This window comes from Opisthocomus hoazin, chromosome 29, assembly GCF_030867145.1.
Source record: "Opisthocomus hoazin isolate bOpiHoa1 chromosome 29, bOpiHoa1.hap1, whole genome shotgun sequence".
Classification (NCBI taxonomy): Eukaryota; Metazoa; Chordata; class Aves; order Opisthocomiformes; family Opisthocomidae; genus Opisthocomus; species Opisthocomus hoazin.
The window spans coordinates 2,237,539-2,264,286 of record NC_134442.1 but is presented as its reverse complement, the minus strand read 5'-3'; positions in this window follow the sequence as shown (position 1 = coordinate 2,264,286).

The following is a 26,748-nucleotide window of genomic DNA, read 5'->3' as shown; positions in this document are numbered from 1 at the left end:
CACCCCTGGAGCAGCCTTGGGGCTTGCTGCCAACCTGCCTTCAAATGAGCTCTCCCAGCAGGTTGGTGCCCAGGAGTTACTTGGAGTTTTGCTCTTCTCCTTCAGGAACCACGTTCGATGCCAAGCACACCCAGAGCCAGGAGAGGACTTCTAGGACAGCTGGGGCTGATGGTGACAGTTCCCACCAGCTGCCCAGGCCAGGGAGATGCAGGTGAGATAGCAGGGAGGAGACACCAACTAATTGCCTCTTCTCTTGCAGGAACAGGCTTTAGCAGCAGGAGAGAGCCAGGCACAAAGGGCCTCTGAGGTCAAAGAAAGTGTCACGCAGCCAGAGCACAAAGAGGCGAAAGGAGAGAAATAGGTGCAGGTCCCATGGCTGGGACAGTGCTTTCAAGGTACCACCTGCCATCGAAACACGAGAACAGCGAAAGGCACTGGCAGGTGATGGAGTGACTGGGAAGAGTGCCTGGCAGAGGGAAGAGCACTGAGAGACAGGAGACAAGACAGAAACGGAGGTGAACCAGATGGCAGGTTGAGACTGAAGGTCTACCAGCTACATTGCTCTTCTGGGCCAACACTGGTGCGGGCAGTCGCACTGCCCGCTATGCGTGGCCACAGACGTGCAATTGGAAGCAGCATGGCTTCATAGGCACTAGAAGACGTCCCCAAACAAACCGCAATCCACGCTGCTTTGGTTTTCAAAAATTGACCTGAAGGTGGTGCCCGATATCTGCTTAGAGCAGGCAGAAGATGGCCTTGGAGAACGTCACTTGTCTTCTGTGGATACTCTGTGATGCCAGCAGCAGATTTTTGCAGGTGGTTAAGAGGGAATGGTGTGAGAGGTGGGCACACTTCAGCAATATGTGAAGAAAGAGCTGGGGTCATTCTGGGGAGAGCACTCTGGCAGAGACAGCTTTGCTTGTTTGGCTGAGCCCTGTCCCTAATCACCACAGCCCCCAAACAGGTAGTGCAGAGGGGACGTGCCTAGGTGGGAAGCAGCTCGGGGTACGCGTGGTCAAGCACCTCCAAGTCCTTCCTGACTCCAGCAGGTGGAGATGTGGCCGGTGGTTGGCAGGCCTGGTCCTCTTGTAAGGTCTGTGAATGCTGGGGCTGATCAGTCAGGTAGGCTGCAGCCACATGCCACCCACGGGACTGAAAAGGTCTCTGTCCTCTTGCTCGAGAGCTAGGCCAGCTTCAGGTTCGCTAGTGAACTGCGCACGCACACAGCGCTCCCACCAGGAGCTGGCCCGAGACACTCGGTCTTTCCAACTGCGGGATCCCTATGACCTGTGTTCCCTTCTGCCATCGCCAGCAGCCAGGCCGCTAGACCCACCCCTCTAGCAGGTACAGAGCGGGGCCACACAGAAAAGGATGTGGAATGGCTCTCAAGAAGAAGGTCGGACAGGCTGTGGGGATTATTGAGAGGGCTTTAAACAGAGCTGGCGGGGCTCATTGAGAGGGCTTTAAACGAGGTTCAAAGGGGGAAGGGGACATCACCCAGCTCACTAGGGAAGAGCCCAGGTTTGGCGTGCCAGGGTCAGGGGTGAGATTTGCTGCCCAGCTCAAGTGTGTCTATACCAACGCACGTAGCATGGGCAAAAACAGGAGGAGCTGGAAGCCATTATACAGCAGGACGGCTATGACTTGGTCGCCATCACAGAAACGCGGTCGGACAACTCGCATGACTGGCATGCTGTCATGGATGGCTACAGACTCTTTAGGAAAGACAGGCCAACAAGGAGAGGTGGTGGAGTTGCTCTATATGTGAGGGAGCAACTGGAATGCATTGAGGTTGGCCTGGGGGCAAATGAGGAACGAGTTGAGAGCTTGTGGGTAAGAATTAAGGGACAGTCTCACACGGGTGACATTACAGTGCCACCTGACCAGGAGAAGGAAATTGATGAGGCTTTCTACAGGCAGCTACAAGCAGCCTCAAAATCACAGGCCCTGGTTCTCATGGGGACTTCAACCACCCTGACATCAGCTGGGAAGACCATACAGCTAGGCAGGCACAATCCAGGCGGTTCCTACAGAGCATCGACGATAACTTTCTGACGCAAGTGGTGAAGGAACCCACAAGGAAAGGCACTCTGCTGGACCTTGTATTAAGAAACAAGGAGGGACTGGTGGAGGCTGTGAAGGTCGGAGGTAGACTCAGCTGCAGTGACCATGGAATGGTCGAGTTCAGAATCCTGCATGGAGGAAGAAGGGCGATAAGCAGGATCAAAACCTTGGACCTCAGAAGGGCTAAATTTGGCGTCTTCAGGGAGCTACTGGGAAGAATCGCATGGGCCAGGGCTTTCGAAGGCAGGAAGGTCCAAGAGTGCTGGTCGCTGTTTAAATGTCACTTCCTCCACGCTCAGGAGCGGTGCATCCCCCTGAGAAAGAAGTATAACAAAGGAGGAAGGAGACCTGCATCGTTGTACAAGGAGATTCTAGTGGAGATCAGGTGGAAGAGAAAGGTCCGTGGAATGTGGAAAGAGGGGCAGGCCACTTGGGAAGAGTACAAAAACGTGGTGAGAGCGTGCAGGGATGTGACGAGGAAGGCCAAGACCCACTTGGAATTGGAGCTGGCAAGGGATGTCAAGAACAACAAGAAGGGCTTCTTCAAGTACATCAGCAGCAAAAGAAAGGCTAGGGACAATGTGGGGCCGCTGCTGAATGAGGTGGGTGTCCTGGTGACAGAGGATGCAGAGAAGGCAGAGCTACTGAATGCCTTCTTTGCTTCAGTCTTCAGTGTCAAGGCAGGCCCTCAAGAATCCCAGGCCCTGGAGGTAAGAGAAGAAACCTAGAGAGAGGACGACTTTCCCTTGGTTGAGGAGGACTGTGTGAGGGATCGATTAAACAATCTGGATACCCACAAATCCATGGGCCCCAATGGAATGCACCCACAAGTGCTGAGGGAGCTGGCAGATGTCATTGCTGAGCCACTCTCCATCATCTTTGAGAGGTCCTGGAGGACAGGAGAGGTGCCCGAGGACTGGAGGAAGGCCAATGTCACTCCAATCTTCTAAAAGGACAAGAAGGAGGACCCAGGGAACTACAGGCCGGTCAGCCTCACCTCCATCCCGGGAAAGGTGATGGAGCAGCTTATCCTGGAGGCCATCATCAAGCAAGTGGAGGAAAAGAAGGTTATCAGGAGTAGTCAGCATGGCTTCACCAAGGGGAACTCATGCCTGACTAATCTGATAGCTTTCTACGATGGCATGACTGGCTGGCTAGATGAAGTTAGAGCCGTGGATGTTTTCTACCTTGACTTCAGCAAGGCTTTCGACACAGTCTCCCATAATATCCTCCTAGGGAAGCTCAGGAAGTGTGGGCTAGATGAGTGGTTGGTGAAGTGGATTGAGAACTGTCTGAATGGCAGAACTCAGAGGGTTGTAGTCAGCGGCGCTGAGTCTAGTTGGAGACCGGTAACTAGTGGTGTCCCTCAGGGGTCAGTACTAGGCCCAGTCTTGTTTCACTTCTTCATCAACGACCTGGATGAAGAGTTTGAATGTACCCTCAGCATATTTGCTGATGACACCAAACTGGGAGGTGTGGTATATACACCAGAAGGCTGCGCTGCCATTCAGCGTGACCTGGATAGGCTGGAAAGTTGGGCAGAGAGGAACCTGATGCGGTTCAACAAAGGCAAATGCAGAGTCCTGCTCCTGGGGAGGAACAACCCCATGCATCAGTACAGGCTTGGAGTGGACCTGCTGGAGAGCAGCTGTGCGGAGAGGGATCTGGTTGTCCTGGTGAACGACAGGTTAACCATGAGCAAGCAGTATGCCATGGCTGCCAAGAAAGCTAATGGGATCCTGGGATGCATTAGGAGGAGTGTGGCCAGCAGGTCGAGGGAGGATTTTCTTCCCCTTCACACTGCCCTGGTGAGGCCCCATCTGGAACTGTGTTCAGTTCTGGGCTCCCCAGTTCAAGTAAGATGAAGAGCTACTGGAGAGAGTCCAGCGAAGGGCTACGAGGATGGTGAGGGGACTGGAACATCTCTCCTATAAGGAGAGGCTAAGGGAGCTGGGCTTGTTCAGCCTGAAGAGAGAAGGCTGCGAGGGCACCTAATATATACTTACAAATATCTGCAGGGTGGGTGTCAGTAGGATGGGGCCAAGCTCTTTTCAGTAGTGCCCAGTGACAGGACAAGGGGCAACGGGCACAAACTGAAGCACAGGAAGTTCCGTCTGAACATGAGGAAGAACTTCTTCCCTCTGAGGGTGACAGAGCACTGGAACAGGCTGCCCAGGGAGGTTGTGGAGTCTCCTTCTCGGAGATATTCAAGACCCGCCTGAACAAGGTCCTCTACAGCCTATAGTAGGTGACCCTGCTTGGGCAGGGGGGTTGGACTAGATGACCCACAGAGGTCCCTTCCAACCTCTACCATCTGTGATTCTGTGATTCTATGATCAACCTCCAACATGCTTTTTTTTTTTCAAAATTTAGTTGATACTGGTTCAGACAATTACCAGAAAAGTTAGTGCAGTCATGTTATGACAGTTCTGAATTTCTTCAGTCTAGTCCTCTCAAATACCCAAGCTGCACACAAGCCTCTTTCAGACAGTCTGTTTTATCTATTATTGCAATGTCAAGATAGTCCTTCATTTGTTATAGATCGATTGTAAGGCTGGATTGCATTTTGAGATCTTCAAGATAAATCAAACCCCGGGATCAACCCCACAGATTATATAACATATCAAATTCAAAGTAAAAAAATAACAATTCAGGGACAAGAGCAGGCCAAAGACATCTTCATGAGGCAACAACACAGGAAGCGTATGTGGAAGAAGGTAAAAGAAATTTGAGAGAAGATTAGTTAATATTGGTGCAGTGCTCTGAAGATCAGAAGTGTGAAGCATGAAGTGTACCAAGGAGTGGCAGAGGAGGGGTGGGCACTTGGCCCATGGGGCATGGGAGTCTGTGAAGCATGGGCAGCCTCCATCCACAGGCACAAAGCTGAGTCTAGGGAGAGAAGGCTGAGTGAATTTTGCGCTTTATTTTATGGTATGGCATTTTCTGTATGTATTCTATTGCACGGCATGGTATTTATTTTTCGTAAGTATTGCATGTGCTGTATGGTATATACAGTATGGGGTTTATTGTATTCTATGGTATGGTCTGCTGGTTTTTATTGTATTCTTTGTATTGTAGTTTGTATTATATTGTACTGTATGTAATCTATTGTATGGTATGGTATTGTATGGTATAATGTTACACTGCATTTTGTATTGCATTTTATGTATTTTATGTGTCATAATGTATTTTACGTGTTCTCTTTAATGTATTGTACAGTAAGGCATTGCTTTTATTGTAGGTATTTTATGTATTATTTTGTACAGAATATATGGAATGGTGTTTCTTGTACTGTATTTTCTTGACTACTGGGATTTGTATTGTCTAGTATGCATTGCATTGTCTGTCACGTATGGTATATGGTGTATTGTATTTTATGTTCTGCACTGTATCTATTGTATTCTATTTGATGAAGGTTAGGGTATGCACTGTACTGTATGCAGGCATTGTATGTACTGCATGCTGTGTCGGTATTGTATTGTTTATCGTGTGGTGCCTACTGTGTGTTGTATGGTATTGGATGATACGGTGTTGTATGGTGTGGCGTAGATTGCCTTGTCTATATCCTGTGTTTGTGTTGTAGGCATTGTATTTTGGTTTGTATTGTCTTTAGTACTGTATGCATTTGACTGTATGCAGTACACAGTGTATGCTGTAGCATGTGTTGTATGTGATGCGTGTGTTGTATTTTCTATTGTATGTGCTGTGCGTGTTGTGTTGTGGTGCTGGTGTTGTATCCTATATTGTGTTGTATGTCATGCTACGGCATTATTGCAATGCATGTGTTGTATTGTACGTATCGTATGTGTTGAGTTGCATGGTATGTATTGCAGGGCCTGGCGTTGCGTTTATTGTACGTACTGTATTTTTTATTGCATTGACTGCTGTATGGTGTTTTGGTTTGTATTGTGGTTTATCACAATCAAAATCAAGTGTTATTAAAGAAAACAAGCAGTCTGTACCGCACCGCAAGCTAATAAGCTTAATGCCTTGGTGATGTGTTTGACCTTTGCTTCTGGGACTTTTTTTCCCCTCTTCTTACTCATTCCATGTTGACTCTGTGAGGAGTCCCCTCTGTGTCTTCCTTCCACTCCAGCCTTCTGCTGCAGGCAAAGACAACAGACATGTCTATGCCATGCAATATTGTGCATTTTAAGAATTGCAAGGCACTCTCACGATCTACTTCTGTCAGTATGACATGGAATTGTACCTTGCAGAAAGAGCTGCTTGGTTGCCTATGTATTGTACTGATTTTAGCTCTGAGCACAGTGCCATGCTGACACAGCTACACGTGGCTTCCAGCTCAGGGCCCGCTTTTTTGTCACTTCCCTGGGAGATCTCTCATCTCTGTTCCACTGTGTGACATGTGAAAAAAAGAGAAGTGATCGAGTGTGGTGCTGTTCTAACTTATATTTCAGCATCTAAGGAAACAGGACAAAGCCAACTCAAAACATTTCAGACATCGCTGGAGACTTCAGATGGTGTCTTGATATTCTAAAACTTTTTTAAATTGTACGTTTTTCTAAACAAACTGCTGGGACATGAGGCTAAAACTTTGGTGGTGTATGAAAATGAATATGTGAACAGTCTTCAGACTGCCTGTAAGGAATGGAGAGTGGTAACACGGGGTCCTTCTCGTGCTCCCAGGCGAGAGGCACCTTTATGGCTGGCAGTAAGAAGGGGTTTTAGCCAGTGCGTCCTTCTGCTGCCTCTTTTCCCAGCACCCACGCACGAATTACAAGAAAAGGAAAATGCAAGCAAATCCCTCTTGGTAACAAGAGAGCCGGGTGTGGGACCTGTGGCTGAGCTCGGGACAGGGAGCACCCCTGGAGCAGCCTTGGGGCTTGCTGCCAACCTGCCTTCAAATGAGCTCTCCCAGCAGGTTGGTGCCCAGGAGTTACTTGGAGTTTTGCTCTTCTCCTTCAGGAACCACGTTCGATGCCAAGCACACCCAGAGCCAGGAGAGGACTTCTAGGACAGCTGGGGCTGATGGTGACAGTTCCCACCAGCTGCCCAGGCCAGGGAGATGCAGGTGAGATAGCAGGGAGGAGACACCAACTAATTGCCTCTTCTCTTGCAGGAACAGGCTTTAGCAGCAGGAGAGAGCCAGGCACAAAGGGCCTCTGAGGTCAAAGAAAGTGTCACGCAGCCAGAGCACAAAGAGGCGAAAGGAGAGAAATAGGTGCAGGTCCCATGGCTGGGACAGTGCTTTCAAGGTACCACCTGCCATCGAAACACGACAACAGCGAAAGGCACTGGCAGGTGATGGAGTGACTGGGAAGAGTGCCTGGCAGAGGGAAGAGCACTGAGAGACAGGAGACAAGACAGAAACGGAGGTGAACCAGATGGCAGGTTGAGACTGAAGGTCTACCAGCTACATTGCTCTTCTGGGCCAACACTGGTGCGGGCAGTCGCACTGCCCGCTATGCGTGGCCACAGACGTGCAATTGGAAGCAGCATGGCTTCATAGGCACTAGAAGACGTCCCCAAACAAACCGCACTCCACGCTGCTTTGGTTTTCAAAAATTGACCTGAAGGTGGTGCCCGATATCTGCTTAGAGCAGGCAGAAGATGGCCTTGGAGAACGTCACTTGTCTTCTGTGGATACTCTGTGATGCCAGCAGCAGATTTTTGCAGGTGGTTAAGAGGGAATGGTGTGAGAGGTGGGCACACTTCAGCAATATGTGAAGGAAGAGCTGGGGTCATTCTGGGGAGAGCACTCTGGCAGAGACAGCTTTGCTTGTTTGGCTGAGCCCTGTCCCTAATCACCACAGCCCCCAAACAGGTAGTGCAGAGGGGACGTGCCTAGGTGGGAAGCAGCTCGGGGTATGCGTGGTCAAGCACCTCCAAGTCCTTCCTGACTCCAGCAGGGGGAGATGTGGCCGGTGGTTGGCAGGCCTGGTCCTCTTGTAAGGTCTGTGAATGCTGGGGCTGCTCAGTCAGGTAGGCTGCAGCCACATGCCACCCACGGGACTGAAAAGGTCTCTGTCCTCTTGCTCGAGAGCTAGGCCAGCTTCAGGTTCGCTAGTGCACTGCGCACGCACACAGCGCTCCCACCAGGAGCTGGCCCGAGACACTCGGTCTTTCCAACTGCGGGGTCCCTATGACCTGTGTTCCCTTCTGCCATCGCCAGCAGCCAGGCCGCTAGACCCACCCCTCTAGCAGGTACAGAGCGGGGCCACACAGAAAAGGATGTGGAATGGCTCTCAAGAAGAAGGTCGGACAGGCTGTGGGGATTATTGAGAGGGCTTTAAACAGAGCTGGCGGGGCTCATTGAGAGGGCTTTAAACGAGGTTCAAAGGGGGAAGGGGACATCACCCAGCTCACTAGGGAAGAGCCCAGGTTTGGCGTGCCAGGGTCAGGGGTGAGATTTGCTGCCCAGCTCAAGTGTGTCTATACCAACGCACGTAGCATGGGCAAAAACAGGAGGAGCTGGAAGCCATTATACAGCAGGACGGCTATGACTTGGTCGCCATCACAGAAACGCGGTCGGACAACTCGCATGACTGGCATGCTGTCATGGATGGCTACAGACTCTTTAGGAAAGACAGGCCAACAAGGAGAGGTGGTGGAGTTGCTCTATATGTGAGGGAGCAACTGGAATGCATTGAGGTTGGCCTGGGGGCAAATGAGGAACGAGTTGAGAGCTTGTGGGTAAGAATTAAGGGACAGTCTCACACGGGTGACATTACAGTGCCACCTGACCAGGAGAAGGAAATTGATGAGGCTTTCTACAGGCAGCTACAAGCAGCCTCAAAATCACAGGCCCTGGTTCTCATGGGGACTTCAACCACCCTGACATCAGCTGGGAAGACCATACAGCTAGGCAGGCACAATCCAGGCGGTTCCTACAGAGCATCGACGATAACTTTCTGACGCAAGTGGTGAAGGAACCCACAAGGAAAGGCACTCTGCTGGACCTTGTATTAAGAAACAAGGAGGGACTGGTGGAGGCTGTGAAGGTCGGAGGTAGACTCAGCTGCAGTGACCATGGAATGGTCGAGTTCAGAATCCTGCATGGAGGAAGAAGGGCGATAAGCAGGATCAAAACCTTGGACCTCAGAAGGGCTAAATTTGGCGTCTTCAGGGAGCTACTGGGAAGAATCGCATGGGCCAGGGCTTTCGAAGGCAGGAAGGTCCAAGAGTGCTGGTCGCTGTTTAAATGTCACTTCCTCCACGCTCAGGAGCGGTGCATCCCCCTGAGAAAGAAGTATAACAAAGGAGGAAGGAGACCTGCATCGTTGTACAAGGAGATTCTAGTGGAGATCAGGTGGAAGAGAAAGGTCCGTGGAATGTGGAAAGAGGGGCAGGCCACTTGGGAAGAGTACAAAAACGTGGTGAGAGCGTGCAGGGATGTGACGAGGAAGGCCAAGACCCACTTGGAATTGGAGCTGGCAAGGGATGTCAAGAACAACAAGAAGGGCTTCTTCAAGTACATCAGCAGCAAAAGAAAGGCTAGGGACAATGTGGGGCCGCTTCTGAATGAGGTGGGTGTCCTGGTGACAGAGGATGCAGAGAAGGCAGAGCTACTGAATGCCTTCTTTGCTTCAGTCTTCAGTGTCAAGGCAGGCCCTCAAGAATCCCAGGCCCTGGAGGTAAGAGAAGAAACCTAGAGAGAGGACGACTTTCCCTTGGTTGAGGAGGACTGTGTGAGGGATCGATTAAACAATCTGGATACCCACAAATCCATGGGCCCCAATGGAATGCACCCACAAGTGCTGAGGGAGCTGGCAGATGTCATTGCTGAGCCACTCTCCATCATCTTTGAGAGGTCCTGGAGGACAGGAGAGGTGCCCGAGGACTGGAGAAAGGCCAATGTCACTCCAATCTTCTAAAAGGACAAGAAGGAGGACCCAGGGAACTACAGGCCGGTCAGCCTCACCTCCATCCCGGGAAAGGTGATGGAGCAGCTTATCCTGGAGGCCATCATCAAGCAAGTGGAGGAAAAGAAGGTTATCAGGAGTAGTCAGCATGGCTTCACCAAGGGGAACTCATGCCTGACTAATCTGATAGCTTTCTACGATGGCATGACTGGCTGGCTAGATGAAGTTAGAGCCGTGGATGTTTTCTACCTTGACTTCAGCAAGGCTTTCGACACAGTCTCCCATAATATCCTCCTAGGGAAGCTCAGGAAGTGTGGGCTAGATGAGTGGTTGGTGAAGTGGATTGAGAACTGTCTGAATGGCAGAACTCAGAGGGTTGTAGTCAGCGGCGCTGAGTCTAGTTGGAGACCGGTAACTAGTGGTGTCCCTCAGGGGTCAGTACTAGGCCCAGTCTTGTTTCACTTCTTCATCAACGACCTGGATGAAGAGTTTGAATGTACCCTCAGCATATTTGCTGATGACACCAAACTGGGAGGTGTGGTATATACACCAGAAGGCTGCGCTGCCATTCAGCGTGACCTGGATAGGCTGGAAAGTTGGGCAGAGAGGAACCTGATGCGGTTCAACAAAGGCAAATGCAGAGTCCTGCTCCTGGGGAGGAACAACCCCATGCATCAGTACAGGCTTGGAGTGGACCTGCTGGAGAGCAGCTGTGCGGAGAGGGATCTGGTTGTCCTGGTGAACGACAGGTTAACCATGAGCAAGCAGTATGCCATGGCTGCCAAGAAAGCTAATGGGATCCTGGGATGCATTAGGAGGAGTGTGGCCAGCAGGTCGAGGGAGGATTTTCTTCCCCTTCACACTGCCCTGGTGAGGCCCCATCTGGAACTGTGTTCAGTTCTGGGCTCCCCAGTTCAAGTAAGATGAAGAGCTACTGGAGAGAGTCCAGCGAAGGGCTACGAGGATGGTGAGGGGACTGGAACATCTCTCCTATAAGGAGAGGCTAAGGGAGCTGGGCTTGTTCAGCCTGAAGAGAGAAGGCTGCGAGGGCACCTAATATATACTTACAAATATCTGCAGGGTGGGTGTCAGTAGGATGGGGCCAAGCTCTTTTCAGTAGTGCCCAGTGACAGGACAAGGGGCAACGGGCACAAACTGAAGCACAGGAAGTTCCGTCTGAACATGAGGAAGAACTTCTTCCCTCTGAGGGTGACAGAGCACTGGAACAGGCTGCCCAGGGAGGTTGTGGAGTCTCCTTCTCGGAGATATTCAAGACCCGCCTGAACAAGGTCCTCTACAGCCTATAGTAGGTGACCCTGCTTGGGCAGGGGGGTTGGACTAGATGACCCACAGAGGTCCCTTCCAACCTCTACCATCTGTGATTCTGTGATTCTATGATCAACCTCCAACATGCTTTTTTTTTTCAAAATTTAGTTGATACTGGTTCAGACAATTACCAGAAAAGTTAGTGCAGTCATGTTATGACAGTTCTGAATTTCTTCAGTCTAGTCCTCTCAAATACCCAAGCTGCACACAAGCCTCTTTCAGACAGTCTGTTTTATCTATTATTGCAATGTCAAGATAGTCCTTCATTTGTTATAGATCGATTGTAAGGCTGGATTGCATTTTGAGATCTTCGAGATAAATCAAACCCCGGGATCAACCCCACAGATTATATAACATATCAAATTCAAAGTAAAAAAATAACAATTCAGGGACAAGAGCAGGCCAAAGACATCTTCATGAGGCAACAACACAGGAAGCGTATGTGGAAGAAGGTAAAAGAAATTTGAGAGAAGATTAGTTAATATTGGTGCAGTGCTCTGAAGATCAGAAGTGTGAAGCATGAAGTGTACCAAGGAGTGGCAGAGGAGGGGTGGGCACTTGGCCCATGGGGCATGGGAGTCTGTGAAGCATGGGCAGCCTCCATCCACAGGCACAAAGCTGAGTCTAGGGAGAGAAGGCTGAGTGAATTTTGCGCTTTATTTTATGGTATGGCATTTTCTGTATGTATTCTATTGCACGGCATGGTATTTATTTTTCGTAAGTATTGCATGTGCTGTATGGTATATACAGTATGGGGTTTATTGTATTCTATGGTATGGTCTGCTGGTTTTTATTGTATTCTTTGTATTGTAGTTTGTATTATATTGTACTGTATGTAATCTATTGTATGGTATGGTATTGTATGGTATAATGTTACACTGCATTTTGTATTGCATTTTATGTATTTTATGTGTCATAATGTATTTTACGTGTTCTCTTTAATGTATTGTACAGTAAGGCATTGCTTTTATTGTAGGTATTTTATGTATTATTTTGTACAGAATATATGGAATGGTGTTTCTTGTACTGTATTTTCTTGACTACTGGGATTTGTATTGTCTAGTATGCATTGCATTGTCTGTCACGTATGGTATATGGTGTATTGTATTTTATGTTCTGCACTGTATCTATTGTATTCTATTTGATGAAGGTTAGGGTATGCACTGTACTGTATGCAGGCATTGTATGTACTGCATGCTGTGTCGGTATTGTATTGTTTATCGTGTGGTGCCTACTGTGTGTTGTATGGTATTGGATGATACGGTGTTGTATGGTGTGGCGTAGATTGCCTTGTCTATATCCTGTGTTTGTGTTGTAGGCATTGTATTTTGGTTTGTATTGTCTTTAGTACTGTATGCATTTGACTGTATGCAGTACACAGTGTATGCTGTAGCATGTGTTGTATGTGATGCGTGTGTTGTATTTTCTATTGTATGTGCTGTGCGTGTTGTGTTGTGGTGCTGGTGTTGTATCCTATATTGTGTTGTATGTCATGCTACGGCATTATTGCAATGCATGTGTTGTATTGTACGTATCGTATGTGTTGAGTTGCATGGTATGTATTGCAGGGCCTGGCGTTGCGTTTATTGTACGTACTGTATTTTTTATTGCATTGACTGCTGTATGGTGTTTTGGTTTGTATTGTGGTTTATCACAATCAAAATCAAGTGTTATTAAAGAAAACAAGCAGTCTGTACCGCACCGCAAGCTAATAAGCTTAATGCCTTGGTGATGTGTTTGACCTTTGCTTCTGGGACTTTTTTTCCCCTCTTCTTACTCATTCCATGTTGACTCTGTGAGGAGTCTCCTCTGTGTCTTCCTTCCACTCCAGCCTTCTGCTGCAGGCAAAGACAACAGACATGTCTATGCCATGCAATATTGTGCATTTTAAGAATTGCAAGGCACTCTCACGATCTACTTCTGTCAGTATGACATGGAATTGTACCTTGCAGAAAGAGCTGCTTGGTTGCCTATGTATTGTACTGATTTTAGCTCTGAGCACAGTGCCATGCTGACACAGCTACACGTGGCTTCCAGCTCAGGGCCCGCTTTTTTGTCACTTCCCTGGGAGATCTCTCATCTCTATTCCACTGTGTGACATGTGAAAAAAAGAGAAGTGATCGAGTGTGGTGCTGTTCTAACTTATATTTCAGCATCTAAGGAAACAGGACAAAGCCAACTCAAAACATTTCAGACATCGCTGGAGACTTCAGATGGTGTCTTGATATTCTAAAACGTTTTTAAATTGTACGTTTTTCTAAACAAACTGCTGGGACATGAGGCTAAAACTTTGGTGGTGTATGAAAATGAATATGTGAACAGTCTTCAGACTGCCTGTAAGGAATGGAGAGTGGTAACACGGGGTCCTTCTCGTGCTCCCAGGCGAGAGGCACCTTTATGGCTGGCAGTAAGAAGGGGTTTTAGCCAGTGCGTCCTTCTGCTGCCTCTTTTCCCAGCACCCACGCACGAATTACAAGAAAAGGAAAATGCAAGCAAATCCCTCTTGGTAACAAGAGAGCCGGGTGTGGGACCTGTGGCTGAGCTCGGGACAGGGAGCACCCCTGGAGCAGCCTTGGGGCTTGCTGCCAACCTGCCTTCAAATGAGCTCTCCCAGCAGGTTGGTGCCCAGGAGTTACTTGGAGTTTTGCTCTTCTCCTTCAGGAACCACGTTCGATGCCAAGCACACCCAGAGCCAGGAGAGGACTTCTAGGACAGCTGGGGCTGATGGTGACAGTTCCCACCAGCTGCCCAGGCCAGGGAGATGCAGGTGAGATAGCAGGGAGGAGACACCAACTAATTGCCTCTTCTCTTGCAGGAACAGGCTTTAGCAGCAGGAGAGAGCCAGGCACAAAGGGCCTCTGAGGTCAAAGAAAGTGTCACGCAGCCAGAGCACAAAGAGGCGAAAGGAGAGAAATAGGTGCAGGTCCCATGGCTGGGACAGTGCTTTCAAGGTACCACCTGCCATCGAAACACGAGAACAGCGAAAGGCACTGGCAGGTGATGGAGTGACTGGGAAGAGTGCCTGGCAGAGGGAAGAGCACTGAGAGACAGGAGACAAGACAGAAACGGAGGTGAACCAGATGGCAGGTTGAGACTGAAGGTCTACCAGCTACATTGCTCTTCTGGGCCAACACTGGTGCGGGCAGTCGCACTGCCCGCTATGCGTGGCCACAGACGTGCAATTGGAAGCAGCATGGCTTCATAGGCACTAGAAGACGTCCCCAAACAAACCGCACTCCACGCTGCTTTGGTTTTCAAAAATTGACCTGAAGGTGGTGCCCGATATCTGCTTAGAGCAGGCAGAAGATGGCCTTGGAGAACGTCACTTGTCTTCTGTGGATACTCTGTGATGCCAGCAGCAGATTTTTGCAGGTGGTTAAGAGGGAATGGTGTGAGAGGTGGGCACACTTCAGCAATATGTGAAGGAAGAGCTGGGGTCATTCTGGGGAGAGCACTCTGGCAGAGACAGCTTTGCTTGTTTGGCTGAGCCCTGTCCCTAATCACCACAGCCCCCAAACAGGTAGTGCAGAGGGGACGTGCCTAGGTGGGAAGCAGCTCGGGGTATGCGTGGTCAAGCACCTCCAAGTCCTTCCTGACTCCAGCAGGTGGAGATGTGGCCGGTGGTTGGCAGGCCTGGTCCTCTTGTAAGGTCTGTGAATGCTGGGGCTGATCAGTCAGGTAGGCTGCAGCCACATGCCACCCACGGGACTGAAAAGGTCTCTGTCCTCTTGCTCGAGAGCTAGGCCAGCTTCAGGTTCGCTAGTGCACTGCGCACGCACACAGCGCTCCCACCAGGAGCTGGCCCGAGACACTCGGTCTTTCCAACTGCGGGGTCCCTATGACCTGTGTTCCCTTCTGCCATCGCCAGCAGCCAGGCCGCTAGACCCACCCCTCTAGCAGGTACAGAGCGGGGCCACACAGAAAAGGATGTGGAATGGCTCTCAAGAAGAAGGTCGGACAGGCTGTGGGGATTATTGAGAGGGCTTTAAACAGAGCTGGCGGGGCTCATTGAGAGGGCTTTAAACGAGGTTCAAAGGGGGAAGGGGACATCACCCAGCTCACTAGGGAAGAGCCCAGGTTTGGCGTGCCAGGGTCAGGGGTGAGATTTGCTGCCCAGCTCAAGTGTGTCTATACCAACGCACGTAGCATGGGCAAAAACAGGAGGAGCTGGAAGCCATTATACAGCAGGACGGCTATGACTTGGTCGCCATCACAGAAACGCGGTCGGACAACTCGCATGACTGGCATGCTGTCATGGATGGCTACAGACTCTTTAGGAAAGACAGGCCAACAAGGAGAGGTGGTGGAGTTGCTCTATATGTGAGGGAGCAACTGGAATGCATTGAGGTTGGCCTGGGGGCAAATGAGGAACGAGTTGAGAGCTTGTGGGTAAGAATTAAGGGACAGTCTCACACGGGTGACATTACAGTGCCACCTGACCAGGAGAAGGAAATTGATGAGGCTTTCTACAGGCAGCTACAAGCAGCCTCAAAATCACAGGCCCTGGTTCTCATGGGGACTTCAACCACCCTGACATCAGCTGGGAAGACCATACAGCTAGGCAGGCACAATCCAGGCGGTTCCTACAGAGCATCGACGATAACTTTCTGACGCAAGTGGTGAAGGAACCCACAAGGAAAGGCACTCTGCTGGACCTTGTATTAAGAAACAAGGAGGGACTGGTGGAGGCTGTGAAGGTCGGAGGTAGACTCAGCTGCAGTGACCATGGAATGGTCGAGTTCAGAATCCTGCATGGAGGAAGAAGGGCGATAAGCAGGATCAAAACCTTGGACCTCAGAAGGGCTAAATTTGGCGTCTTCAGGGAGCTACTGGGAAGAATCGCATGGGCCAGGGCTTTCGAAGGCAGGAAGGTCCAAGAGTGCTGGTCGCTGTTTAAATGTCACTTCCTCCACGCTCAGGAGCGGTGCATCCCCCTGAGAAAGAAGTATAACAAAGGAGGAAGGAGACCTGCATCGTTGTACAAGGAGATTCTAGTGGAGATCAGGTGGAAGAGAAAGGTCCGTGGAATGTGGAAAGAGGGGCAGGCCACTTGGGAAGAGTACAAAAACGTGGTGAGAGCGTGCAGGGATGTGACGAGGAAGGCCAAGACCCACTTGGAATTGGAGCTGGCAAGGGATGTCAAGAACAACAAGAAGGGCTTCTTCAAGTACATCAGCAGCAAAAGAAAGGCTAGGGACAATGTGGGGCCGCTTCTGAATGAGGTGGGTGTCCTGGTGACAGAGGATGCAGAGAAGGCAGAGCTACTGAATGCCTTCTTTGCTTCAGTCTTCAGTGTCAAGGCAGGCCCTCAAGAATCCCAGGCCCTGGAGGTAAGAGAAGAAACCTAGAGAGAGGACGACTTTCCCTTGGTTGAGGAGGACTGTGTGAGGGATCGATTAAACAATCTGGATACCCACAAATCCATGGGCCCCAATGGAATGCACCCACAAGTGCTGAGGGAGCTGGCAGATGTCATTGCTGAGCCACTCTCCATCATCTTTGAGAGGTCCTGGAGGACAGGAGAGGTGCCCGAGGACTGGAGAAAGGCCAATGTCACTCCAATCTTCTAAAAGGACAAGAAGGAGGACCCAGGGAACTACAGGCCGGTCAGCCTCACCTCCATCCCGGGAAAGGTGATGGAGCAGCTTATCCTGGAGGCCATCATCAAGCAAGTGGAGGAAAAGAAGGTTATCAGGAGTAGTCAGCATGGCTTCACCAAGGGGAACTCATGCCTGACTAATCTGATAGCTTTCTACGATGGCATGACTGGCTGGCTAGATGAAGTTAGAGCCGTGGATGTTTTCTACCTTGACTTCAGCAAGGCTTTCGACACAGTCTCCCATAATATCCTCCTAGGGAAGCTCAGGAAGTGTGGGCTAGATGAGTGGTTGGTGAAGTGGATTGAGAACTGTCTGAATGGCAGAACTCAGAGGGTTGTAGTCAGCGGCGCTGAGTCTAGTTGGAGACCGGTAACTAGTGGTGTCCCTCAGGGGTCAGTACTAGGCCCAGTCTTGTTTCACTTCTTCATCAACGACCTGGATGAAGAGTTTGAATGTACCCTCAGCATATTTGCTGATGACACCAAACTGGGAGGTGTGGTATATACACCAGAAGGCTGCGCTGCCATTCAGCGTGACCTGGATAGGCTGGAAAGTTGGGCAGAGAGGAACCTGATGCGGTTCAACAAAGGCAAATGCAGAGTCCTGCTCCTGGGGAGGAACAACCCCATGCATCAGTACAGGCTTGGAGTGGACCTGCTGGAGAGCAGCTGTGCGGAGAGGGATGTGGTTGTCCTGGTGAACGACAGGTTAACCATGAGCAAGCAGTATGCCATGGCTGCCAAGAAAGCTAATGGGATCCTGGGATGCACTAGGAGGAGTGTGGCCAGCAGGTCGAGGGAGGATTTTCTTCCCCTTCACACTGCCCTGGTGAGGCCCCATCTGGAACTGTGTTCAGTTCTGGGCTCCCCAGTTCAAGTAAGATGAAGAGCTACTGGAGAGAGTCCAGCGAAGGGCTACGAGGATGGTGAGGGGACTGGAACATCTCTCCTATAAGGAGAGGCTAAGGGAGCTGGGCTTGTTCAGCCTGAAGAGAGAAGGCTGCGAGGGCACCTAATATATACTTACAAATATCTGCAGGGTGGGTGTCAGTAGGATGGGGCCAAGCTCTTTTCAGTAGTGCCCAGTGACAGGACAAGGGGCAACGGGCACAAACTGAAGCACAGGAAGTTCCGTCTGAACATGAGGAAGAACTTCTTCCCTCTGAGGGTGACAGAGCACTGGAATAGGCTGCCCAGGGAGGTTGTGGAGTCTCCTTCTCGGAGATATTCAAGACCCGCCTGAACAAGGTCCTCTACAGCCTATAGTAGGTGACCCTGCTTGGGCAGGGGGGTTGGACTAGATGACCCACAGAGGTCCCTTCCAACCTCTACCATCTGTGATTCTGTGATTCTATGATCAACCTCCAACATGCTTTTTTTTTTTCAAAATTTAGTTGATACTGGTTCAGACAATTACCAGAAAAGTTAGTGCAGTCATGTTATGACAGTTCTGAATTTCTTCAGTCTAGTCCTCTCAAATACCCAAGCTGCACACAAGCCTCTTTCAGACAGTCTGTTTTATCTATTATTGCAATGTCAAGATAGTCCTTCATTTGTTATAGATCGATTGTAAGGCTGGATTGCATTTTGAGATCTTCGAGATAAATCAAACCCCGGGATCAACCCCACAGATTATATAACATATCAAATTCAAAGTAAAAAAATAACAATTCAGGGACAAGAGCAGGCCAAAGACATCTTCATGAGGCAACAACACAGGAAGCGTATGTGGAAGAAGGTAAAAGAAATTTGAGAGAAGATTAGTTAATATTGGTGCAGTGCTCTGAAGATCAGAAGTGTGAAGCATGAAGTGTACCAAGGAGTGGCAGAGGAGGGGTGGGCACTTGGCCCATGGGGCATGGGAGTCTGTGAAGCATGGGCAGCCTCCATCCACAGGCACAAAGCTGAGTCTAGGGAGAGAAGGCTGAGTGAATTTTGCGCTTTATTTTATGGTATGGCATTTTCTGTATGTATTCTATTGCACGGCATGGTATTTATTTTTCGTAAGTATTGCATGTGCTGTATGGTATATACAGTATGGGGTTTATTGTATTCTATGGTATGGTCTGCTGGTTTTTATTGTATTCTTTGTATTGTAGTTTGTATTATATTGTACTGTATGTAATCTATTGTATGGTATGGTATTGTATGGTATAATGTTACACTGCATTTTGTATTGCATTTTATGTATTTTATGTGTCATAATGTATTTTACGTGTTCTCTTTAATGTATTGTACAGTAAGGCATTGCTTTTATTGTAGGTATTTTATGTATTATTTTGTACAGAATATATGGAATGGTGTTTCTTGTACTGTATTTTCTTGACTACTGGGATTTGTATTGTCTAGTATGCATTGCATTGTCTGTCACGTATGGTATATGGTGTATTGTATTTTATGTTCTGCACTGTATCTATTGTATTCTATTTGATGAAGGTTAGGGTATGCACTGTACTGTATGCAGGCATTGTATGTACTGCATGCTGTGTCGGTATTGTATTGTTTATCGTGTGGTGCCTACTGTGTGTTGTATGGTATTGGATGATACGGTGTTGTATGGTGTGGCGTAGATTGCCTTGTCTATATCCTGTGTTTGTGTTGTAGGCATTGTATTTTGGTTTGTATTGTCTTTAGTACTGTATGCATTTGACTGTATGCAGTACACAGTGTATGCTGTAGCATGTGTTGTATGTGATGCGTGTGTTGTATTTTCTATTGTATGTGCTGTGCGTGTTGTGTTGTGGTGCTGGTGTTGTATCCTATATTGTGTTGTATGTCATGCTACGGCATTATTGCAATGCATGTGTTGTATTGTACGTATCGTATGTGTTGAGTTGCATGGTATGTATTGCAGGGCCTGGCGTTGCGTTTATTGTACGTACTGTATTTTTTATTGCATTGACTGCTGTATGGTGTTTTGGTTTGTATTGTGGTTTATCACAATCAAAATCAAGTGTTATTAAAGAAAACAAGCAGTCTGTACCGCACCGCAAGCTAATAAGCTTAATGCCTTGGTGATGTGTTTGACCTTTGCTTCTGGGACTTTTTTTCCCCTCTTCTTACTCATTCCATGTTGACTCTGTGAGGAGTCTCCTCTGTGTCTTCCTTCCACTCCAGCCTTCTGCTGCAGGCAAAGACAACAGACATGTCTATGCCATGCAATATTGTGCATTTTAAGAATTGCAAGGCACTCTCACGATCTACTTCTGTCAGTATGACATGGAATTGTACCTTGCAGAAAGAGCTGCTTGGTTGCCTATGTATTGTACTGATTTTAGCTCTGAGCACAGTGCCATGCTGACACAGCTACACGTGGCTTCCAGCTCAGGGCCCGCTTTTTTGTCACTTCCCTGGGAGATCTCTCATCTCTATTCCACTGTGTGACATGTGAAAAAAAGAGAAGTGATCGAGTGTGGTGCTGTTCTAACTTATATTTCAGCATCTAAGGAAACAGGACAAAGCCAACTCAAAACATTTCAGACATCGCTGGAGACTTCAGATGGTGTCTTGATATTCTAAAACGTTTTTAAATTGTACGTTTTTCTAAACAAACTGCTGGGACATGAGGCTAAAACTTTGGTGGTGTATGAAAATGAATATGTGAACAGTCTTCAGACTGCCTGTAAGGAATGGAGAGTGGTAACACGGGGTCCTTCTCGTGCTCCCAGGCGAGAGGCACCTTTATGGCTGGCAGTAAGAAGGGGTTTTAGCCAGTGCGTCCTTCTGCTGCCTCTTTTCCCAGCACCCACGCACGAATTACAAGAAAAGGAAAATGCAAGCAAATCCCTCTTGGTAACAAGAGAGCCGGGTGTGGGACCTGTGGCTGAGCTCGGGACAGGGAGCACCCCTGGAGCAGCCTTGGGGCTTGCTGCCAACCTGCCTTCAAATGAGCTCTCCCAGCAGGTTGGTGCCCAGGAGTTACTTGGAGTTTTGCTCTTCTCCTTCAGGAACCACGTTCGATGCCAAGCACACCCAGAGCCAGGAGAGGACTTCTAGGACAGCTGGGGCTGATGGTGACAGTTCCCACCAGCTGCCCAGGCCAGGGAGATGCAGGTGAGATAGCAGGGAGGAGACACCAACTAATTGCCTCTTCTCTTGCAGGAACAGGCTTTAGCAGCAGGAGAGAGCCAGGCACAAAGGGCCTCTGAGGTCAAAGAAAGTGTCACGCAGCCAGAGCACAAAGAGGCGAAAGGAGAGAAATAGGTGCAGGTCCCATGGCTGGGACAGTGCTTTCAAGGTACCACCTGCCATCGAAACACGAGAACAGCGAAAGGCACTGGCAGGTGATGGAGTGACTGGGAAGAGTGCCTGGCAGAGGGAAGAGCACTGAGAGACAGGAGACAAGACAGAAACGGAGGTGAACCAGATGGCAGGTTGAGACTGAAGGTCTACCAGCTACATTGCTCTTCTGGGCCAACACTGGTGCGGGCAGTCGCACTGCCCGCTATGCGTGGCCACAGACGTGCAATTGGAAGCAGCATGGCTTCATAGGCACTAGAAGACGTCCCCAAACAAACCGCACTCCACGCTGCTTTGGTTTTCAAAAATTGACCTGAAGGTGGTGCCCGATATCTGCTTAGAGCAGGCAGAAGATGGCCTTGGAGAACGTCACTTGTCTTCTGTGGATACTCTGTGATGCCAGCAGCAGATTTTTGCAGGTGGTTAAGAGGGAATGGTGTGAGAGGTGGGCACACTTCAGCAATATGTGAAGGAAGAGCTGGGGTCATTCTGGGGAGAGCACTCTGGCAGAGACAGCTTTGCTTGTTTGGCTGAGCCCTGTCCCTAATCACCACAGCCCCCAAACAGGTAGTGCAGAGGGGACGTGCCTAGGTGGGAAGCAGCTCGGGGTATGCGTGGTCAAGCACCTCCAAGTCCTTCCTGACTCCAGCAGGTGGAGATGTGGCCGGTGGTTGGCAGGCCTGGTCCTCTTGTAAGGTCTGTGAATGCTGGGGCTGATCAGTCAGGTAGGCTGCAGCCACATGCCACCCACGGGACTGAAAAGGTCTCTGTCCTCTTGCTCGAGAGCTAGGCCAGCTTCAGGTTCGCTAGTGCACTGCGCACGCACACAGCGCTCCCACCAGGAGCTGGCCCGAGACACTCGGTCTTTCCAACTGCGGGGTCCCTATGACCTGTGTTCCCTTCTGCCATCGCCAGCAGCCAGGCCGCTAGACCCACCCCTCTAGCAGGTACAGAGCGGGGCCACACAGAAAAGGATGTGGAATGGCTCTCAAGAAGAAGGTCGGACAGGCTGTGGGGATTATTGAGAGGGCTTTAAACAGAGCTGGCGGGGCTCATTGAGAGGGCTTTAAACGAGGTTCAAAGGGGGAAGGGGACATCACCCAGCTCACTAGGGAAGAGCCCAGGTTTGGCGTGCCAGGGTCAGGGGTGAGATTTGCTGCCCAGCTCAAGTGTGTCTATACCAACGCACGTAGCATGGGCAAAAACAGGAGGAGCTGGAAGCCATTATACAGCAGGACGGCTATGACTTGGTCGCCATCACAGAAACGCGGTCGGACAACTCGCATGACTGGCATGCTGTCATGGATGGCTACAGACTCTTTAGGAAAGACAGGCCAACAAGGAGAGGTGGTGGAGTTGCTCTATATGTGAGGGAGCAACTGGAATGCATTGAGGTTGGCCTGGGGGCAAATGAGGAACGAGTTGAGAGCTTGTGGGTAAGAATTAAGGGACAGTCTCACACGGGTGACATTACAGTGCCACCTGACCAGGAGAAGGAAATTGATGAGGCTTTCTACAGGCAGCTACAAGCAGCCTCAAAATCACAGGCCCTGGTTCTCATGGGGACTTCAACCACCCTGACATCAGCTGGGAAGACCATACAGCTAGGCAGGCACAATCCAGGCGGTTCCTACAGAGCATCGACGATAACTTTCTGACGCAAGTGGTGAAGGAACCCACAAGGAAAGGCACTCTGCTGGACCTTGTATTAACAAACAAGGAGGGACTGGTGGAGGCTGTGAAGGTCGGAGGTAGACTCAGCTGCAGTGACCATGGAATGGTCGAGTTCAGAATCCTGCATGGAGGAAGAAGGGCGATAAGCAGGATCAAAACCTTGGACCTCAGAAGGGCTAAATTTGGCGTCTTCAGGGAGCTACTGGGAAGAATCGCATGGGCCAGGGCTTTCGAAGGCAGGAAGGTCCAAGAGTGCTGGTCGCTGTTTAAATGTCACTTCCTCCACGCTCAGGAGCGGTGCATCCCCCTGAGAAAGAAGTATAACAAAGGAGGAAGGAGACCTGCATCGTTGTACAAGGAGATTCTAGTGGAGATCAGGTGGAAGAGAAAGGTCCGTGGAATGTGGAAAGAGGGGCAGGCCACTTGGGAAGAGTACAAAAACGTGGTGAGAGCGTGCAGGGATGTGACGAGGAAGGCCAAGACCCACTTGGAATTGGAGCTGGCAAGGGATGTCAAGAACAACAAGAAGGGCTTCTTCAAGTACATCAGCAGCAAAAGAAAGGCTAGGGACAATGTGGGGCCGCTTCTGAATGAGGTGGGTGTCCTGGTGACAGAGGATGCAGAGAAGGCAGAGCTACTGAATGCCTTCTTTGCTTCAGTCTTCAGTGTCAAGGCAGGCCCTCAAGAATCCCAGGCCCTGGAGGTAAGAGAAGAAACCTAGAGAGAGGACGACTTTCCCTTGGTTGAGGAGGACTGTGTGAGGGATCGATTAAACAATCTGGATACCCACAAATCCATGGGCCCCAATGGAATGCACCCACAAGTGCTGAGGGAGCTGGCAGATGTCATTGCTGAGCCACTCTCCATCATCTTTGAGAGGTCCTGGAGGACAGGAGAGGTGCCCGAGGACTGGAGAAAGGCCAATGTCACTCCAATCTTCTAAAAGGACAAGAAGGAGGACCCAGGGAACTACAGGCCGGTCAGCCTCACCTCCATCCCGGGAAAGGTGATGGAGCAGCTTATCCTGGAGGCCATCATCAAGCAAGTGGAGGAAAAGAAGGTTATCAGGAGTAGTCAGCATGGCTTCACCAAGGGGAACTCATGCCTGACTAATCTGATAGCTTTCTACGATGGCATGACTGGCTGGCTAGATGAAGTTAGAGCCGTGGATGTTTTCTACCTTGACTTCAGCAAGGCTTTCGACACAGTCTCCCATAATATCCTCCTAGGGAAGCTCAGGAAGTGTGGGCTAGATGAGTGGTTGGTGAAGTGGATTGAGAACTGTCTGAATGGCAGAACTCAGAGGGTTGTAGTCAGCGGCGCTGAGTCTAGTTGGAGACCGGTAACTAGTGGTGTCCCTCAGGGGTCAGTACTAGGCCCAGTCTTGTTTCACTTCTTCATCAACGACCTGGATGAAGAGTTTGAATGTACCCTCAGCATATTTGCTGATGACACCAAACTGGGAGGTGTGGTATATACACCAGAAGGCTGCGCTGCCATTCAGCGTGACCTGGATAGGCTGGAAAGTTGGGCAGAGAGGAACCTGATGCGGTTCAACAAAGGCAAATGCAGAGTCCTGCTCCTGGGGAGGAACAACCCCATGCATCAGTACAGGCTTGGAGTGGACCTGCTGGAGAGCAGCTGTGCGGAGAGGGATCTGGTTGTCCTGGTGAACGACAGGTTAACCATGAGCAAGCAGTATGCCATGGCTGCCAAGAAAGCTAATGGGATCCTGGGATGCATTAGGAGGAGTGTGGCCAGCAGGTCGAGGGAGGATTTTCTTCCCCTTCACACTGCCCTGGTGAGGCCCCATCTGGAACTGTGTTCAGTTCTGGGCTCCCCAGTTCAAGTAAGATGAAGAGCTACTGGAGAGAGTCCAGCGAAGGGCTACGAGGATGGTGAGGGGACTGGAACATCTCTCCTATAAGGAGAGGCTAAGGGAGCTGGGCTTGTTCAGCCTGAAGAGAGAAGGCTGCGAGGGCACCTAATATATACTTACAAATATCTGCAGGGTGGGTGTCAGTAGGATGGGGCCAAGCTCTTTTCAGTAGTGCCCAGTGACAGGACAAGGGGCAACGGGCACAAACTGAAGCACAGGAAGTTCCGTCTGAACATGAGGAAGAACTTCTTCCCTCTGAGGGTGACAGAGCACTGGAATAGGCTGCCCAGGGAGGTTGTGGAGTCTCCTTCTCGGAGATATTCAAGACCCGCCTGAACAAGGTCCTCTACAGCCTATAGTAGGTGACCCTGCTTGGGCAGGGGGGTTGGACTAGATGACCCACAGAGGTCCCTTCCAACCTCTACCATCTGTGATTCTGTGATTCTATGATCAACCTCCAACATGCTTTTTTTTTTCAAAATTTAGTTGATACTGGTTCAGACAATTACCAGAAAAGTTAGTGCAGTCATGTTATGACAGTTCTGAATTTCTTCAGTCTAGTCCTCTCAAATACCCAAGCTGCACACAAGCCTCTTTCAGACAGTCTGTTTTATCTATTATTGCAATGTCAAGATAGTCCTTCATTTGTTATAGATCGATTGTAAGGCTGGATTGCATTTTGAGATCTTCGAGATAAATCAAACCCCGGGATCAACCCCACAGATTATATAACATATCAAATTCAAAGTAAAAAAATAACAATTCAGGGACAAGAGCAGGCCAAAGACATCTTCATGAGGCAACAACACAGGAAGCGTATGTGGAAGAAGGTAAAAGAAATTTGAGAGAAGATTAGTTAATATTGGTGCAGTGCTCTGAAGATCAGAAGTGTGAAGCATGAAGTGTACCAAGGAGTGGCAGAGGAGGGGTGGGCACTTGGCCCATGGGGCATGGGAGTCTGTGAAGCATGGGCAGCCTCCATCCACAGGCACAAAGCTGAGTCTAGGGAGAGAAGGCTGAGTGAATTTTGCGCTTTATTTTATGGTATGGCATTTTCTGTATGTATTCTATTGCACGGCATGGTATTTATTTTTCGTAAGTATTGCATGTGCTGTATGGTATATACAGTATGGGGTTTATTGTATTCTATGGTATGGTCTGCTGGTTTTTATTGTATTCTTTGTATTGTAGTTTGTATTATATTGTACTGTATGTAATCTATTGTATGGTATGGTATTGTATGGTATAATGTTACACTGCATTTTGTATTGCATTTTATGTATTTTATGTGTCATAATGTATTTTACGTGTTCTCTTTAATGTATTGTACAGTAAGGCATTGCTTTTATTGTAGGTATTTTATGTATTATTTTGTACAGAATATATGGAATGGTGTTTCTTGTACTGTATTTTCTTGACTACTGGGATTTGTATTGTCTAGTATGCATTGCATTGTCTGTCACGTATGGTATATGGTGTATTGTATTTTATGTTCTGCACTGTATCTATTGTATTCTATTTGATGAAGGTTAGGGTATGCACTGTACTGTATGCAGGCATTGTATGTACTGCATGCTGTGTCGGTATTGTATTGTTTATCGTGTGGTGCCTACTGTGTGTTGTATGGTATTGGATGATACGGTGTTGTATGGTGTGGCGTAGATTGCCTTGTCTATATCCTGTGTTTGTGTTGTAGGCATTGTATTTTGGTTTGTATTGTCTTTAGTACTGTATGCATTTGACTGTATGCAGTACACAGTGTATGCTGTAGCATGTGTTGTATGTGATGCGTGTGTTGTATTTTCTATTGTATGTGCTGTGCGTGTTGTGTTGTGGTGCTGGTGTTGTATCCTATATTGTGTTGTATGTCATGCTACGGCATTATTGCAATGCATGTGTTGTATTGTACGTATCGTATGTGTTGAGTTGCATGGTATGTATTGCAGGGCCTGGCGTTGCGTTTATTGTACGTACTGTATTTTTTATTGCATTGACTGCTGTATGGTGTTTTGGTTTGTATTGTGGTTTATCACAATCAAAATCAAGTGTTATTAAAGAAAACAAGCAGTCTGTACCGCACCGCAAGCTAATAAGCTTAATGCCTTGGTGATGTGTTTGACCTTTGCTTCTGGGACTTTTTTTCC